We start from the raw sequence: 15,405 nt of genomic DNA on the forward strand, positions 1-15,405 counted from the left end.
GACAGAAAGCAGGTAGTTTCAATCATATTTGTAAAATAGATCATAAGCTGCGAAACTCTAATTCTAATCCAGTGACGTGCATTCAGGGGATTCTTTGGTAACAGTAACTGTAAAGATTTTATGCAATTAGAGGCACGCGTTAATTCAACGATATCTAGATAAAATCGTTACCTATCTTCGATGCGTTTATTACGCTAAATTATTGATAGTGCATTGCGAGACGAGCCGAAACATGCGCGTTTAGATTAACTGAGCACCGCAAGTAGTTACCAAATTTGCTTCTCAGAAAAAGAGTGGAATTTTAATTCCATTGATCTTGCAGGTGATCTACCAAAGCGTGCAGGGTGAATGTGAAGCCACAAACTATTTTATGTAAAGTTAGTTTGTAGTAATACACATTTATATCAGGTCTAATTATTTAAATATCTATCCTTACTATGTCAGCCCTTACTAGTTACGAGTGGTATCGAGATAAGCCTGTCCCTTGATTTACTGTTCACTAAAAATAATATAAACATTAGTCATGTAACTATAACATAAAATATATTCCGAGCTTCAGCTATATGGTCACAGCAAGCCACTGTACTAATCATAAAATATTAGTATCTGATGCAAAGTTAACTAATTTTTCTGACACGTCGGATACTGTTGCACTGAATGATCTAAGGAGAAACAAAATACAGAAGGTTCTTTACTCAGACCCATCAACGAGTAACGATGACAGATGAAATAACCGACAACTTTCCAGCAACAAAATGATTTCGCCGGGTTTTGCCGAACCAGGGAAGGTTTTACTTATTTTTCGGTGTACGGCACCCCGAAATCCACGGCAACTAACTGACCAAGGGAGTCTACGCACTAACATAGAGAATGCTTTCAAAGATTTTGATCGAGATGATTGCAGTATAAAAAAATCGATGTTCAGTCCCTGACCCACCTCCAGCTTGGTGAGGGAACCGTGTTTGCAAATGAAGACCTGGCAAAACTAAATGACTCGCTAACTAAGCTGCATCTGCAGAATTTTGGAAACGAATAGGGGAAAACTAAAGTCCTCAGTCTTAATATCCAAGGAATTAAATGTTAAAACGAACCACGAAAGTATAGCGAGGCGTGACCCAAACACAAAGCAGTAAAGATGCTTATTGGAGAGCATGCGAACATAAACCTTGAAGAGACAGAATAGGTGGGTTAATGATATGAAGATGGCTGCATGAACACAGTGATAGCTGATGGCGCAGAATTTATTGAAGTTAATATGTAAGATGCCTCCACTCTAGTGGATGGACCGTGGCTGAAGGAAAGTACAAGCAGCTGGGTTTTGACGGTCTATGTTGTTTACATAAACGTGCTGAGCAGAAACAGCTAACCGTGTCCCAAGGCCTTTAGCCACTGCCCTCGGTCTAAATCTCCCTATTTTATTTCAACCAGATCAGAATAGCATAGCACAACTAGCGAAGCTTAAGTCCCAGGAATTCTCACGTGGTTGTACTCCCTATCACAACCCTACCGATCGTAAAATAGGCTAACAGGGCACGAAGAGTTTGCCGTGATACATGAACAGAGCAAAACCTCAGTAAAGCTATGCCTACTGCAGCCTAACCAAGCTTGCGCGCTTCCAAATCTCAGGGCATGGGATCAATACGATCAGTTCGGTTTTGATCACGTGCCAGACGCATCCTTAATGTGTTCACTCTGTTACTACAGTATTAATGCTGTAAATTTTCAAAGTGTGACACGGAGAGCTAAAATGCAAATACTATTTTTTTAACTTCGTAGTCTACGACCGGCGCTTATATTTTAAACGTTAAGTACTGACCCAGCCTCTATTACACTGCCAAATATTACACACATTTGGTACCGCATATACGGCGCGACTCTACATTTTATGATCGCGAATGTTTCACAACCATTTCAATATATCGAAGAGGTTTGCAGCTAATGATAGCAAATGGAAAAATGTTTTGCTATGTGGATAATAACGCTATCTATCGAAATATAGCAGCACCTGTATCTCATTTTAAGAGGAAAAGGGACTATTCTAATTGCGCTCGACAGCTCGTTAAGAAAGGAGCACAATGGCAATAGCGTAATTCCATTCTCACAAACTTCCGCAAAGAAAAGGAAACAAAGGAGCATGCTGGCACAGTGCCTTTTCAGTTCCACTTCCTTGGAAATATAGACTAATAGGACGGAAACTGCACTGCGTCGCCATATTTCGCCCTCACCGTTGGCGCACTGTTTTACTTCATGGCGAAAAGTTTGCGTGGATATTGTTATGTGCCATATGACTATCTTTTCCACGAGCTATCGAACGCCGTTAAGTGGGATAGCAATCCCACATGAGCAGTTACTTCAATTTCTCGATAGATGTACTAATTTTACTTGGATTCATGCTATGTAAACGCACCGTCAGATACTATACACAATTATTTGAGCCACCAGATACTAAAATGTCACGACTACTTTTTAATAAGTTTGAAAAAAGGAATATTGTGGTTTAGTGTCCCTCGACGACGAAGTCATTCGAGACTGAGCACAAACGAAATCGTGTCCAGTCATACGGAAACAGTTTTGTACTTCTCTTAAGGATTTTTTTTTGTTTATAAGACTGCCAGTGTCATTTTCTGAAGAGTTATCTGACATTCAGTACGCCGTACTAAACGAAAATTTGTACCAGATCACTGAGACTAGAAATCAACCCCGATCGCTGACTTATTGGAAGCAGTCGCTATAGCCACGCAGGACACCCGAACACGACTCTAGGTCTGGCATTAGCTTTCAGTGAAATGAAATAATCGTAAGACAACATTGGCCAAGATACTTCATCTGGGGTTGATCGGCAGCCTAGTTTTCATTTGACGCCACTTCCGCGACTTGCGTGTCGATGATGAAATAATGAGGGCAACACATCTCCGAGTCCCCGAGCGGATAGAATTTCCGTCACGGCTGGAATCAAACCCGCGCCCCCCTGCATGGCAGTCAGCGGTGCTAACTGCTCAGGTACGGAGGTGGACAGCTTTCAGTTATGACAACACTGCAGGCTCTGTATACCTCAAGAGGCTTTCACCGATACAATTCCGTGTCATATTACATTGATGCCGTTATTTATTCCATTTATTTCATTTCAGAGAATTTAATTTAAGCGGTGTACTCAAATTACCACTTTCGGGACAAAACGCCTGAGAGTCAACAATAAATTTATGAAAAAAAGGGGATTTTTAACGTTCAGCATTTGCTATTTTACCATCTACTAATATGAACTTAAGTTTTGCGAACTCTTTTCTGAAGGACTTTGGAGTATAACCTTGTAAAGAAGTGAAACATAGACGGTAAGCAGTTCACACAAGAGAATAGATGCTTTTGAATTGTGGTTCTGTAGAAGAATGCTGAAGGTTCGACGGGTAGATCAAGAAACAAAGAGGTGGTAAATCGAACTGGGGAAAGTAAGAAATTTATGGAACAACTTGACTAAAAGAAAGAATCGGTTGATAGGACACATCCTGGGGGCATCAAGTAATTGTTTGACTATCGAAGTGTGGAAAGGCAAAAATTGTAAAGGGAGACCAAAGCTATAATATAGAAAATACATGAAAATGGCTGTAGATTGTGTAGTTACGCTGAGATGATGTGTGTTGCACAGGACAGACTAACATCGAGAGATGCTCCAATAGCATCTGCTAGTGGAACTGATTCAGTTTTCAGTAGCCTTTCTCTAGAACTGAAATTTTCGCGATGGACCACGAATTTTCAGATCGAAGTTAGCTTTATTGTTGTAATCTCTTTCACTTCTTTTTACTCTGTGCAGCAGTTCAGTTCAGTTCAGAGGCGTTTTCTACGTTTTATTTGCATGTACAGGTTGACACAGTTACACACGGATTCGTTTCCAGCGTTTTCGCATATACGGGACTTTTGTGTTAATTTGAGTGCTGCCATCTGTTCAACAGTACGCGGAAGTATTAACGCATAGCGCCCATCTTCTGTCGTGTTTCTCGAAAAGTTAATCGTTAGTTCAGGTCAGAACATCTGTGACGGTACACTTGACATGGTCTGTACTTAAAATTTCAGGTAAAAGGAAAGAGCGTACCTGTTCAGGAAAAGAAGCCTGTACTAAGGTCGTATTGATTAGAAAGAGAAGTTTTGGATCGATACAGAAAACCGACAGAGCATAACAAACAGCACATGCCTGCCTCTATAGATGCTATTCAAGCTAAACCCAAGACCTTGCAAGCAGATTTAACGAAAGAGGGCGATTCAGTACCTTTCTCGGCCAGACCAGATTGGTGCAGACAATTTTACGAAAAAGGCTATATTGCGAAGCAAGTTTTCAACCTTGATGAAGCGGGCTTTTTTTTGAAGACTGATACCTAGCCCCACCCCTTTCTATGGAAGAAAAAACAGCACCTGGATATAAGGATGCCGAAAACCAGTGCAACCTTTTACGAAGAAATGCTGCAGGGGATTTCAAATTAAAACCCCTGCGATGTGCCACTCTCAAAATTCTATGTCTCTAAAGGGTTGTGACAAGAGCAGACTGGGAGTTCTGTTAGTGTATTATTGTGTTTCACTGTTAATTTGTAAAGGTATAAATTTTGCATTAAACGCGTTTCAGAAAAACTGGTTTTCTTGGCAGAAATACTAATAATCACGGCAATTTTAAACTTAATATGCGAGTAAACCAGAGCCTAACCCCCGTATTTTACACACTTTACGAGAATTCGGTATGCGCAGCGATTCCGCGTAACGTTACTATCGCGTACAACTATATTTACCTGTACCACTGCAGAGTTCATTTTCCATGTAACTACAATTCCTGCCGTCAGAGTTCTGAATTACGTATTATTCGCGCTGTGGTTGGTGGGAGCGACCGTAGAAGCATTCTGCACTCGGTCGCGTCGATCAGCCACCGCGCAGCAACTTAGTCCGCGCGAATAATAGTGTCTTATTATGGCCGTGCAATTTTGGCTCAAATGGTCCCACAGATAGTGAGGAAAAAATGGGAGGGGCATATGCTACTAAGAGGCGGCTCTATTTATGCTGTGAACGAGTAAGTAATACCGCAATATGTGTGTTCCAAGACATTTTGGTTCAAATGGCTCTGAGCACTATGGGACTCAACTACTGAGGTCATTAGTCCCCTAGAACTTAGAACTAGTTAAACCTAACTAACCTAAGGACATCACAAACATCCATGCCCGAGGCAAGATTCGAACCTGCGACCGTAGCGGTCTTGCGGTTCCAGACTGCAGCGCCTTTAACCGCACGGCCACTGCGGCCGGCTCAAGACATTTTGAAACCACTTCAAGCTTAACTATCTCTATAACGATAATAGGCATACACTGGGTCCGATGGACCCGGAGAGAATGAACTTTTAATTGGTATATGAAAGACAAAGTTTAGCCCCCGCTCATCCTTGCAATATCAGTAACACAAAGGTACTATCAGAAAAAAGTTTTAAATGTGACTGTTGTTCTTTAAACCACACATTTACGTAAGCTGGGTCCGATGGACCCTGTGGTTTATGTTGTGTCAAATTACACTGGGTTGTATTCACAGAATACATTACTGGCACAGATATGCACTGCTGTCACCGCAGAAACTACATCGACAACTTACAACTTGTTTAGCTGTAATGGCCAATTGTAAAATAAATAAATATGAACAGCAGTTGTATACCTACATTCCACACAGGAAGATGGTACTTGGGTTATTTCTACAAATTATTCTTTTTCAGATGAATGTCGGAATCTTCATCTAAAAAAATGAGGAGGAAAGTAAACAGCATACATTTTTTCAAGACCAGATTTTGAATCAGTTGTTAATTGGTAGAAGAATATTATTTCCTATCAAATCTAGGTACTGCTTCAGTCGAAAACCAGGATATTGTTCCTCAGGCAGTAGCATGTATCTCTTTGGATGAAAAATAAAATGTGGTGGCAGTGTAGGAAATAATGCCTGTGATCAAAGAAGCAGCAGAACTGCTAACATATTTGCTACAAGGGTACGCTATGGAGTACGATAACATGCACAAAACACTCGTTTTAATTTAAAATTTCGTATTAGGCATAACTGGTCCAATGGACCCAAGGTATGTAAATGTGCACAACATAAAGGGCATGAATAGAAGGATTAAGGCTTTAGAATTGTTCCTACTCTACACTGTAACGTCAACACATTGTTTGACTGGATAAGAATCCTTTTACGGTGCATGTGTAGAATTTGTTAGTAGCATTGAGGTCAACAGTGATAGGTGTTTTCCCATAAACTTATGTAAACTGTTTCTTTCATTTTCATCCGCTGCTTCGGAATTTAATTCGTATATCGGGCTCTTGCGCGGCGTGTATTTACGCTCGCAGAAGCAGCAACAAGCGCCGCCGCCTACTGACATATCTTCGGGAGAAGGTGTTTGGCAGGAAGCGGCGGTCGCCGGGGCCCCGAGGCCAGGTGCGAGGTAGCGGCGGCGCGCCCGCTCTGTGTATAATTGGCGCCGCCTTGGCCGGCTCCGACGAAATTCCGCAACAACGGCGCTCCCTATTTTTAGTGGTAGCACCAGGTCTATTATTTTTAGTCGTATTCGCCACGGGAGCGAAACGCACGCACGCAAACTGTGCGCCAACCGAGATCGTATTCTAGATCTATATCAGGACCCTGCCAAGAGCAGACGCTGGAAAAAAACTGCCGCAGACCGACGGGGGAAGGGCAGCCGACAATAAGGAAGGAAAATGTTTGATACGTTCAGTAGGCTGCAGAGATGCTGACATGACGCGAAGGAGATCGTTCCACGGAAGTCAGTGCCTCATCCGCTTAGCATATAGTGCCGCGCTTGTTACGACACCGGTGACATAAGGCGAGTCACGTGTTTCTCTGCACTGGTGAAGCTGGAGACGGCTGTAGGGTCTCGACAAGGAAAATAATCCTTCCACGTACTTCCTGCAACGTTGAGTCACTCACTATCCTTTTAACGAAATTCTCGTTCAGAATATAAACTTGGAGAAACTTTCACCACTTCACGTTCATTTGCTAATCAGTGGTATTTTGTATCTAAATACTAACAGTCAAAGGCGATTCATTTGAAGTTCATAGATTAACTGCGTCAGTTTGATACCTTACTGCGTTCTCTGACAGTACAGATCATTGTATGCTTTATGCAAAATCGTAGCCTACGAAACGTCAACATCCGCACCATGTCACTGAATATCTCAAATCATTTAAAAATTCCTTCAACGAATCTAACCTAATGAGAGGTTTTTGTTACTACCCGCATCTAATAAAATGTAATTTTCATTTTGTATAACTTTCGATATTAACGGGTACTTTCTAGCTTCAATACCGATTTGGAAGAAATAATATTCCGTTATTTTCCATAGTTTGCAGATTAATACCCCTATGCAACGCTTAAGCTTCACACCATGGTACTAGTTACGCTTCGTGGTTCACAAGTGAGTCCATTATTACGCAACCCGTAGTTTTGAGATATTGCCCCTCTACGAACAAGTTAATACGAGGAGGCGCCCCCTTAACTCAATATAGGGAAAATATACCCACAGCAACTACAGTTGTCTATGAAACGCTTTGGAGACCCACAATCCTAGACTGTATTACCGCCGTCTGTCCACTGGCAACCAGGCTTGGCAGCAGCTCACTTGGAAACGAGCAGTCGATGATAGTGGTAGACCTAGCTTGAGTTTAAGAGGGACTGATTCTCCTTTCGTTGTTATCGCCTGTTACAGCTTCGTGAGGCACTTGCTCGCAATGAGCTGCTCACTGCCTTGTAAAGACAGGCCTGCAAGTTTCAACATTACAGATTTAACAGGTCGGCCGGTCTCCTATACATGTATCACTTGTTTTAAATGACATCTCACGAAAACTGCTACTGGCGTAAGATCTGATAACTTGGCCATCGTGGGGGGAAGGTCCTATCGTTTCTACCCATATATTATGCAGATGATTCCGGACGACCACCGACGAGTGGTGGAGCACCGCCAAATTGAAGCATCCTGCAGCGGACTTTGTTCCAGCAGGTGTTTTCATCACTGAGAAACTGCGCTAGTACGCTCCAGTCAATGTCCACGGATAATTTATAATAGACGATTCACTATACCGTGTAGCGAACATAATTTCGTTTAGGTTCATGTCCCAATGTTTGTCTTAGTCCAGACTTGCACCATAACCTACGACAATACAAGTAACAGTCTTCGGAAACGAAAACGTCTCCTTGCCACATATACAACTGGAGATAATGTCAATGGCAAATGGGCTACTGCGAAGCCGCGTTTTCCGTGGACATATTTCGGGTATAAAATAAATTTCCTCCGACCTAGTGTGGATATCCTGTTGTGTGTGTAATTCACTTCTCCGTTTTTACGAGTGTGATCAATTTCCAGTATTGAATTAAGACTGGCGCCAATCGCCCGAAAACGTGCTGTTACGGACTACGCCAAGATACCGACGTTTGTTAAATTACTGGGAACATACTGAACTAACCTAGATTGAAAGGGGGTGTGTCGCCCTACATAAATCACGTAATCGGACATCGAACGTGTATCCAGCCTCAAATTGGCTTTTAAGGCTGATCAAATATTTTCAACTTCTACGTGAATAAAGGCGTTTATTAACGATATTGACATTGGAACGAATACTACGCAGACAAATAACAATGAGAAGTAAGATTCACCAGCTTTCAGTAAGAATGAAGATAAGTGTGGACATACATGAATATTAGGCAGGAAACTGCATTGTCTCAACGTTGCCGTGTGGCTCCATGTATTTTGGTTCACGTGCGAGGTACGAGTATTGGGTAGCCTTACATATTTTTTAAATTCTTATGAGTAGTTAGCATATAAGTTTATGAAACTATGACCGTAATCATATTGCAGTGTGTATATTCAGAAACATCCCAGTAATTACGACAGTGTCTTTTAGAAAGTAGCCGACAATTACGACGGCAGATGTGTGCGTATACCACGTAACATAGTTAACGGGGCTAAGAAATATGCCGATAACGTTTAGCTGTTTAAGAACGGGATAACTTACGTTTGGAGGGCCTTTTTTTAACAAGCAGAACATGGTAGCCAGCAGACTTGCGCACCTGAAACTTCGATATTACAGTATGAAGCAATCAAGAATTCGATTAAGTTGTTTCTGGACGAGTTCCAACGTTGAATTCGGAGCGAAAACTTTGGAACACGTGTCATGATTAAGAGATTCCGAGAATTTATAGCTCAACAATAAATGCATGTTATTTACGTGCGGGTTTCTATTTTTCCACAACTAAAACAAATTTAAAATAAGTAGAGCGTGAGAACCACGTCCGTGTAGTCTTCTGTCTAATACTTGTGTTTTAGAAACCTCTACAGTCTACACTGCCGCCGGAGTTCTGACCTTGCGCTTAGGTTTGGTGAACTTACAACAACAATACGATTTTACATTTTCTGCCCTTTTAAATCAAAATCTAGTTAAGAAAGCGTTTCTCCATATATTTAGCAACTACTGTAACCTTTACTTAATACAAACTTTATATACAGCCATATAGATACATGACCACCTGCTTCACAGCGTGTTTCACCTTCGGAACGCAATGCAATAGCAATTCTGAGTTGCACTGAGTAGGTTCCCGGAGGAATGTGGCGCCAGACGTCTACACCCAAGACACGCAGTTCACGTAAATTACAGGTCAGTGGTTCATGGGAGCGCTGCTCGCGCCTGATAGTGTCCCAGATGTTCTCCATCGGGTTAATATCAGACGAATTTGGCGGCCATGACAACGTAAGGTCATTACCACGGTGTCGTTGGAGCAACATGGGAACACGTAGCGGGCGTTCTGCTGCTGAGACGCATGTTCAACAACGTGCGCTAAACGATGCGTTTCCGAACCCTTGGGTCTGCACTAGCATACTCTCGTGAGGTATGCCACACACCGCCGCCTATCCCGCTTTGCGGAGGGAGCAAATTTACGACCACGTAATGTGATGAGGCTTGGACGTCTAACATACTGTCGCCTACTCGTGGTTTCACGTCCTGAAACCATTTTTCACAGAGGCACAGGGACAGTAGCGCGTAAATAGCCAATCACCTTCGGCGTTTGCGAGATGCTCGGTCCCAGAAGCTGGACCATCACAATCTGTCCACTGGATTTCCCCATTAGTACTCCGTATTGTCGCTATCGTCTGCCTCTTCGGAGTATACTTTCCTTACCGCATCACGCCAACAGGCAGTGCTAAATCTCGCGCTGACCAATGGCCATCAGTGTTGTACCAATAATAATAATAATACCGCTTAGGATATGTAGGGAATATACTAGAAAATAATTACTGTAACAGAACTATAATTGCAAAAACACTGCACCAGCATTTGTTAAAAATCTGTCTGGCGACAAACAGTCTTACTTCATATTCCAACTCCATGAAGTAAAAAAAGCTACAGAACGTGACAACAATACTCTTATTTCGTAGAGAAGCCAGATTTATTACTAAATTGCAGAGTGACATCTGACTTCTAACAGAGGATATTCTATAGCAAGCAATCTCCAGCAGACTTGCAGAATTTGAACGGTCTGGAGCCCTGCTGAGTAACGGAAGGAAAACTGACTAAAGTGTCGTAGCACATTTTTCAATGTAGTTATTTGTGTTTCCATGGCAACGTAATTATCTCTTGCTACGATGTGGAACTTGACAGAGTTCAAATGTAGAATACTTTCTCAGAGAAAATATAGCAACATACCGAGGGTTAACTATTTTTGTTAGCGATACCTAGTGTCTCCCTACAGTTTTTCCATGGCTAATGTACAACTTACCTGCCTTCATTACCAGAAATTTACACCAAAGGAAAGTTCTACATCTATACTTCCACGACTATCCATCGCATAGCTTTATTTGGAAGTGGACAAATTTTTACTTATCCTTACGCATCAATACACCTGAACTGCATTCCACATATGGAAATAAACACTCCAAGAAACTTTCTGCTCGCACTTGTTCATTAGCCAACAAATGAAGCAACTGTCAGGCAACCGGTGTTCGGTAGTACGGCAACAAGGTCGTGCGCTCTATTCAACAAGCGTTGCGCTAATACGTCACTGTACTTCTCAACGCCACAAAGAATCTAGGTGATACAGGTGTTACTTAAATGAAGACGTGTGCTCAAAATTCTTACCGAATACACCCCTGTGACATCTGGGGAGGGGGAATTGGACTTACAAGCGACGATACGACAAACCAACCTTTCGCCATTATTGCTGCAATATACACGCTGCAGATAGTAACTGGCTATACGAACACACATTTATTGCGCCGTATAGACGAGAAACAGCTTCATACATGATTTTCTCATCGTAAGTCATGACGCTACATCATATCTGACAGTTTCGATTTAGTTGTTTCATGTATCATAACTGCGACCTCTCGCTTTGATTTGGAACAAGCGAAAAATATGGCAAAACGCTCTCCTTCCACATAATTTGTAAAGCTATAATTTTACATGGTTATTTATTCTTAATTATGTCAAATTTCATCTATTTTTTCTTGTACAGAAACAGCTGCGATAGTACGTGCTACTTGTACGAAGACTGCAGCCTAAATGTTAGTGTTATTGTTAACGTTCTGACGTCACAATATCGATATGCAATTCTCGTTAACGTCAAATGCTTCACTAGAATTTCGTCAATTATCTGTAATTGCTAACCGGAAGTAAATTTCCCATCTCGTGCAGTATACATACGTTTAATTAAGACATACTAAATTCGTAAACACTTTCACTCCCCGTTTGCAAGTACTGTACGTAAGTTTGACACGGGTACACTACAGAGCCAGAACGATTACACACGATAGTGTGAGGGAAGCGTTGAAATTTACCACAGAGCCTACACAGCTCTGACCCGCAGAACTGAAGGGAGCATATTACATACCCGTAGAACGAACACGATTTAGTGACGAGCCAAAAGCTGTCTTCTCCACGAACGAGGAACGTCGTTGGTGCCGATTTAAAGACTCCATGAACTGTACATCAAGCTTTCGACATGGTTAAGCATAGGACCCGGAAAATTATATAGTTACTCAGCGTGTGCCCGTCAGGGTGATAGTAATTATAGGCAATCTACGTATACTTTTCGCACTTCATCTGCGAAGTGTAGAAAAACTGAAGCGATGGTTACGAAGAGCTAACAAGATTCCAAGGAATATAATTTTACAACTTTTAAATGTTGAAGAGCAGATTTCACAAACTGAAGCGACACGAGTGAACTTTACAATTTCACAATATTCTGAACTGTCAAACACGGTCCAAACACCTTTAATTACTGAATTCGGTCAGGTTTATTAAAGGCTCCTAAATGGTGTAGACATGAGCTTTTGTGTTATCGTGGGCGACTGAGCAACAGTGTCTGGGCCGTTCGCCGGGTACACTGGTGCTCGGACGGCCGATAAGCCCGGGCCGGCCGTGCAGCCAGCTCGCGACCTTTGTCGTATCCCACCCGCGCACACTTGCCCTGTTCCCACAGCATAGGCCAACGACGCTTCCCCTCTATACACAGGCTGCGCTGCTTAGAACCAATTAATGAGGGCTAGTAAACTACGTCCAGAGCATGTAAACTTTCATGATACACTTAACTAAGTTGAGTTGGTACGTACCTAGTGCCAGGGATGTGAATAGCGAGAAGGTTGCAGCGTGTGTGTCTGGATTCTTACCGCTCCGATCAAGAAATCTTAAACAGATGAACTGATAACCGCCATGTTAGCTTCCCACGCTTGTAAGATATTACGTCATTTCTTGGCTGCCGCGCGGTCAGTGTAAACGCATGCTCTACCCGTGACAACGCTGACGTCACACCCTCTGCCACCCACTGCACTGTGACTCACGCACGCGATCTGCTGAGCAGCTATGACATCATTTACGTGCCGGCATGTTATGAGCCGACAGATACACGTCGTCCGCGAGTATGTCCCGTGCGTCAACAAATACTGTTATCTGACACTACCACCACATCTCTCGGCAGAAAAATTTTCGTGCCGGTATTTTGTATATTCTAGTATTCAATGAAGCAAACCACGACTTATTTACGGTCTAATATGTGTACTGCAATTGCCACTAAGTTCAATGTCCTGGAAGACTACATTTATAGTGCTATTTACATCCCAAAAATCGAATCTGTATTAAGTCACGACGTCTAACCCAGCCATACATTGATGGATAACATGAAAGGAAAGTTTAATTTCTTTCCCACATGCACTTTGACCTCTGCGGAGCTTGATTTATGCAACAGAACGACCGCATAACTATAGTAGCCTACGTCCACTTTTAACTTCCGTTTTCCGTAACGAACAGCACTGACATTCAAATTCGAAAGCACAGCTATTAAAACTGACTTCTTGGCAATTCCGCTTCCTCGTTGCTTTCAAGAACGGATGTTAAGATTAGAAAGAGTCCCAGTTAAATTTACACAACGTGCTCGTAACCTACGTCTGTACGAATTTTTGCAGAACATACAATTCAGGACATTTTAAGTACCTACGGTAACGCTAAATCAATGATCAGCCAAGTGAATTTATTAACTAGTTACATGCTTAAAGCCAAGACACTGTATGGGACCTCTACGTGACCACTACATCAGACAGACCATTAACGGTAGCGATGCAATGAGATACTTGTCCCAAAATACACTAGCCGTGTGAAAAGTAAATAGATAAAAAGATGAGATTTGCAACAAGAATATCAGCAATACAGTTTTACCCATAAATTAACACGATGTATTTATCAGATATTCAATTCTAGTGACTTTATAGTGATAGGTTCCAACAATATAATTTTCATATAAGCAACGAAATACCACAATGACACTGTGAAGCGATCATTACGCAGCAATTTGTTATACTTTTACAAAATTCGTACTACGAATAACTTCAAAGCTTCATTTTGTTACTCATCCCCCTGGGCACACCATAGAAAATTGCCAGGGGAACTTACAACATATATTTAACTGCACAAGGTTTATCAACTCGTGCTCTTAAGAACTTAAAGGTTATTAATACGAGCCCTTCGAAAAGTTTTGACCTTATCCGAAGAAAGAAATTAAAACTGTTACATTGTTGCACATGTGTCTTGACGCTACTTTCAGGCAAACGAAATAATTTATCGAAACTGTATGTCGGGACGAAAACTACCCGTACTGAGTTAAACAATCAATAAAAAACTTGAAATTGCGATTGTACTCACAGAAGAGTAGGCCGGTGCTCCGCCTCAAATATCCTATAAGTCGATGACTTACACCACCTCACACAAACCTCACGACCACCGCCACTACCAACTAACCCAACTGAACGCTGCAGCAGGACTGTGCTCGGCCGACAGCACCGCCTCTGGCGGCGTATCCGCGAGTCGATCGATACTAGCGCCTCGTCGTGGTTAGATGACGAACGAATAGCCGCGTCTTCGTCTCCTTTTTAAATCGTGACGACTTTACGTGACTGAACTACGGCAGCTACACAGGACAGAAGCGAAAATAAATTGAAGAAAACTTGTTTACGGTTACTCTTGATTTCAGTTAATTGTTTTCTTTTGTACATATTGCTGTAACATAAAGGAAGACCGTAAAATGTTTGTTTCAGGTACGGAACATATACAAAGTTGCAAATTCATTGTAGTATCACCAGCAACGGTCTAATTATGAGTGAGTCTTATATCATAAGAGTATATATTACATTTCTTTTGCGTATATTTACTTTCGCCTGTAGATATGCAGCAGTCTTTCATTGAGTAACTTGAAACACAACAGCGTTTAGAAAGAAGGAGCTGTTGCGTAAAACCATACATTTACTACGTCAAACAAACATAAGCACAGAAGTGGTACAATACTTACTGTAACTTTTTCGGTTCTATAATATATTTAATGAGCAATTCTACGCCTTTGAAAATTTTTTATTAAAGCTGAGATGAACGGAATATTAGATTCCCTGCACTTTACCTTCATAATGCTGAGCTGTTATGTGTTCTGATGCTTGTTAGTCTCCTCTTTCTTTTAAAATTAGACTCAGAAGGTGAAGTCAAGTTTCTCAAAGATAACTCGAAATTGTGAACTACGCTAGGTCTTCGGTAAGGCACTACACACTGATATATTGACGCTGAAGGTAGCAAATGTCTTCGCGTCCAGACTGCCGCAGTGCGAAGTTTTTTCAAAATTTTCACTTTGTGTGTACAACATGGCGATCACAAAGTCCGCTTAAAATACTTCTGATACTTAATATACAATGATTTGACTGATTATTAACGCATTCCAAGCGCAAAGCTTTTGCTGAAATGATACGCATTTTACCATACAGTATTCCAAGTGGGACAAACCAGTTCACATGTAGTTTTCCGCTGTTCCATAACAGAACCAGAAGCGTTTTAAGTACCGTAGTATGGGACTTTTCTAATGAA

The 15,405-nt window shown here is 41.7% G+C and overlaps 1 protein-coding gene across 4 annotated transcripts in view; it reads right to left on the reverse strand.

The window, feature by feature from the left end:
• LOC126248628 (plasma membrane calcium-transporting ATPase 2) overlaps nucleotides 1-14,310 on the reverse strand; it is a 401,953-nt gene extending 387,643 nt beyond the window's left edge. For all 4 annotated transcript variants that reach the window (XM_049949802.1, XM_049949801.1, XM_049949800.1 and 1 more), the window contains exon 1: nucleotides 14,203-14,310. The gene's annotated coding sequence lies outside the window, so the exon portion shown is untranslated. The remainder of the gene's footprint in view (nucleotides 1-14,202) is intronic.
• Between the last annotated feature and the right edge of the window lie 1,095 nt (nucleotides 14,311-15,405).

This window comes from Schistocerca nitens, chromosome 3, assembly GCF_023898315.1.
Source record: "Schistocerca nitens isolate TAMUIC-IGC-003100 chromosome 3, iqSchNite1.1, whole genome shotgun sequence".
Taxonomy (NCBI): Eukaryota; Metazoa; Arthropoda; class Insecta; order Orthoptera; family Acrididae; genus Schistocerca; species Schistocerca nitens.